Genomic DNA, 4,140 nt, shown 5'->3' on the forward strand with positions numbered 1-4,140 from the left:
GTGTGTCTAAGTGTCATAGCAGGTTGCTAACCATTTCCCCTGGATTATGGGGGTTTCATTCTGCTCCTGTCCCTGTCTTCCTGCTCAGGGGGCTGGGTACCCGGAGAACAACTGGTCTTACTATCAAAGACTGAGGCAAAAATAGACCTGGTATATAAACTGCCCAATTTCCTTCTTTAAAACTGGTTAGGTTTGGTGTCTGCTTCTCCTTTTGAAAGGCTACTACAGAGCTGTTATGGTTAGACACCTTCTAATTTTCATCCTCCATTTATATTTAGCTGCAGTTCTTCTCTGCAGTATGTTCTCCTATCTATTGAATAAGCACAGAAAAAGGTTCTTTTTCGCTAGAGTAAGCAAGCTGTCCTGTTCTCCTCCTGTAGTATTGTGTTTACATCCTCATGCTGCTTTTACCATTTTCCTGTGTGAATTCTTTTTACTTCCATATAGCATAAAAAGATTGTATATGCCTTTCTGAAGGAGTCTTGCCAGCACAGTACAGTGATATTTATGCTTTTATTTCTGGAGACATTTCACTGGACGTACTCTATGGAGGATGTTCTCTCCTTACATGGCTGTGTCATAGTGCCTCATGTCCGTTGTCATGTGCTTTTCTCCACCGAGGAGCACCTTGTATGCAGTCAAATTTACAGCAGGCTTTAGGGCTCTGACCTTGCTATTTGTACCATGTATAATCCTCCGTTGTTGCAATCTTCACTGCCATCCCACTTCTCTCCATTGGGCATCTGAGTTCTGTATCAGTAATTCTCCTGTGTTTGTCATCGGCAGATTTTATCAGCAGATCCTACTTACTCCCACTAGCTTCCTTACTGTGTTGTCCATGGCTGGCTCAGTGACAGTTTCTTGTTTATCCACCTTAAACTCCCTACTCCTTCTCAGCTTATCCAGCCTTATTAACGTCACATGGCATTGCATCAAAAGTTTTTTGTTGAAATAAAAATTGAAATAAAAAGTTGATAATTCTTTTTACGGTCTAAAGAAAAATGGTTGCTTTGAAAAACAAAAAAAAATGTTTTCAAAGCTGGTGTGTCCTGTATTATATTTTTTTCCTATTTTCCAGTTGCCTCCATGTTAATTCTTTCCTTCATGTTTGCTCTGAAGCCTTTCAAGCTGATGAAGCCAATAATGAGCCTATGCTAGTCTAGATCTCATTTCCCTCCTTCCCTCCCCCACCTTAACTGTGGGTACTGCATTGGCTCTCCTACAGTCTGAGGGCATCAGCCCTTGTTTGATGGATGTCAGGTGCTGGTTCTCTCAGCACTTTCTCAGGGAGAATGCTGCCTGGAGCAAATTACCTCTTTACTTTGCTTTCAGCAGGTGATAACTCTTGTTTCCACACAGCCATCACCTGCCTTGCCCCTGCATCAATGTTGTCACTTACTGAAAACTCTTTCTTTTGTTTTGTGCTGTTGTACCAAGACGATTTTTAATCTCAACCCTAGAGAAGCTCTTTCTCTTCTCTTGTTTTCTTTTTATATGTATGTCTAAAAGGCTTGTCAAAAGTAATTAAAATAAATGAGCAGAAGTACAGTTTATCTGGACTCTTGGCAATTTTGACTTGGCATGTCTCAAAATCTGGGAGATGATGGAGGTTTGTTTCCTGATCACGCTTTCTGTCCTTCCCTGTATCCACACTCCTGGCCATTCTCTGTTGACTTGAGATTGCCTGTAGGAAATGGTTATGGCGCAGTTAGATAACAGCTTTCCCTGTATATTTTTCGCCTCAACAGAGTTCTTGATGCTCTTGTGGTCTCCAGGCTGCAGTATTGCCCGTGCTATTTGTGGTCTGTTAATGTCTCAAATATTGGTCACTTATACAGAGAGTTTCTCAGATAAACTGATTGAAAACCCTCTTACACTAATTCCTTTTGCCAGTAAATGTTGCCACGTTTGTGTTTGTCATTCTCTGTCATTCAGTACAGCTGAACCGACCGGTATCAAGCTCGGTCCAGTATAAAACGTTGTTCCATTTTAGGATTGCTTTCTAGCCACAGCTCTTACAAGTGTTCAAAGGCAAAGGTAAGGATGTCCTGCCTTGTGTGCTCTGAAGGATCTGGTTGCATTTGCTTCATGAAATTTTCTCTCTTTACCAGCAGTTGATTCAGATCCCTCCGGAGGAAATGCCGAGGGTTTCAGGTTTAGGGATTCTGGAAGCCCAACTTGAAGAGGAGATGTGTAGAGCACGATCCTTCCTGGAGGAGCCTGGAGCCTGGTGTGCTGCTCCGGCTGTGGGGGAAGTGTGCACCTGTGCTGGACCGTGGGTCTGAGCTTTTGCCGGTTCTGCAGGCCTGTGTGATCACACAGAAAAACTGGAGTGTCCATTCAATTATGGATAAGTCATGTTCTTCATGTCTGTTTAAAAAAAAAAAAATAATAAAAATTATGTAGTCTTCAGATCTGCATAGCCCTGGAGTTGTAGGAATAACCAATAAAAAGTTTGGACTTTGCTGCTTTACAAGTTAAGACCTCAAATAGAAATCTGTTTTCCTTGGTTATTTCTGATCTTCTTGGGAGACCTTGTCTGTCACCCGTGAACAATCTGAGGTTGCACAGCTTACCCAAAGCAGAGGACAAAAAAAAAAAAAAAGAATCTTTTGGGGCTGTGTTCTTTTATCTTGCATAAAACTGGAGCTTATTTACTGACAGATAGTCCTTTCCTTTGTGATGATTCTCAGGTTGCAAGTCCCATGGCTAGAAATACTTAGTTTTCCACTGTGTGCAAGTTACAGCCTCTTTATGCTCTTGGCAGATATGATTATCTGAGGTTGGAGTGTTAGCTGCTGGCAGTGTGTCTTGCTTACTCCTGTTTGAAACCGGCTCTTCTTTCAAGGAGTGCAGGAGAATGTATGAACTGTAAGCTGGAACAAAGAGGTTTCTCGTTATAGGTAGTCCATTTTTCCCTTATCTTAAAAACTTTCCTGTTTCCGCCAGGTATATTGCAAGTGTTTAAACACTCCTCAGCTCTAATCAGTCCACTGAAGATTTTCAAAGAAATAAAACATCGTTCTATAAATACACTCGTAATACAAACATAAGAACATGGTTTTAATTCACGAATGTGAATCCTCATATTGCAGTCAGTGGTGTTTTCCATCCTACCGTGAGATCCTAGTTCATGTGCAGTCGTTTTACGAGTGATGACCCTTATTTGACATATGTTGGAAATTAAATACTTGCATATGAATAGGTGGAGCTACAATGGGACCTCCCTGCTTAGGGGGCTAAAGAGTCTTTGCATTTGAGCATGAATAAAGCTCACAAGTGTTTGTACGTTTCATGTTGATCACTCATTTGTGCATTTCATACAGGTGCTTTTAATTTCTAGCATCCTCATTATGACGATGTTCATGTAAGTGGTGACCTGTAATAACAGGAGCTCTCCAATAACTCATTCTTTTCTTGGGTGAGAAACAAAAAAAAACCCAACAGTTGGTCTTCGAGACTGCCTTTTGAAAGAGGAGGTGCACTGAACAGGCTCTTCTGGTCCTGGCTCTAGGTGTTCAGTGAAATTGCATAGCCTGTCTGTGTCTGTATGACTTGTCCTGACATGTTGGTCATTGGAGGTGCTTGAATACGTTTCTGTATGCATTTACCTGCATGCAGTGTGGTCTGTTATCCTTTCCTCAGAATATAATCTGAATACTGTTTTTGGAAACTAATTTCATATTGTTCTTTTCCTTTCCCCCATTTAAGGGTCAAGATGAGGCTGATCCATCAAAACCACTCTGGCTCAAAGGAGGGTAAGTGGTATTTTGAGACCTTGTTTCCCTCTGTTTATAGTTACAGTGTACTTTGAGATCTGCAGTTCAACCTGAGTAAAAGCAGAACTTCTGTTGGTTTTTAATGGCTGTTGTCAGGATTAATCAAGTGGCTACGCCTCATTTAGGGCCAGGCTGCTGCTATATTTCAGAGTCTCTTCTTAAACAGCTGGAAGTGGGCTGTGCAGCTCTTCAAGAGATCTGTGGTTAAGAACAAGGTTATAGTTGCAATGTATAATCTGTGATGTAATGGCGGCAAGTACGTATGGCAGCAGTATTAAATAATCTCCACTGAGCGCCACAGAGTAGTGTGGATGAAATCCTTTTTCCTGAATCAGTCACTGATGGCACCAGGAAGGGGAAA

The sequence above is a fragment of the Fulmarus glacialis genome, unplaced genomic scaffold (assembly GCF_000690835.1).
Source record: "Fulmarus glacialis isolate BGI_N327 unplaced genomic scaffold, ASM69083v1 scaffold24977, whole genome shotgun sequence".
NCBI classification, from domain to species: Eukaryota; Metazoa; Chordata; class Aves; order Procellariiformes; family Procellariidae; genus Fulmarus; species Fulmarus glacialis.